This window comes from Chrysochloris asiatica, unplaced genomic scaffold (assembly GCF_000296735.1).
Source record: "Chrysochloris asiatica unplaced genomic scaffold, ChrAsi1.0 scaffold00068, whole genome shotgun sequence".
NCBI classification, from domain to species: Eukaryota; Metazoa; Chordata; class Mammalia; order Afrosoricida; family Chrysochloridae; genus Chrysochloris; species Chrysochloris asiatica.
In genome coordinates, this window is record NW_006408586.1 from 5709083 (window position 1) to 5709489 (window position 407).

Below are 407 nucleotides of genomic sequence, written 5' to 3' on the forward strand. Positions count from 1 at the left end.
ATTCAAAAGAGTGGTGACCTTAATGGAATGCAGAAGTCATCAGACAATCTCTTTGATATTCTATGTAAGTAAAGTTTTACCAAAGGTAATACAGATACGGCTGCATGCAAACATTGACAGAGAACTTCCAGAGGTTCAAGCTGGATTCAGATGATACCGTAGAATGAGGGATACCCTTGCTGATGTCCTATGGATATTGGCTGTAAGCCGAAAATATCAGAAAGATGGTTACATGTGCTTTTTGACTAAACAAAGGCTTTTGATTGTTTGGATCATGACAAGCTATGGGCAAAATTGCAAAGTATGAGTATTCTGGAACACTTAATTGTGCTCATGAGGAATCTGTACGTGGACCAAGAGGCAATTGTTCAATCAGAGCATGGGAATATTGAATGGTTTAAAATTAA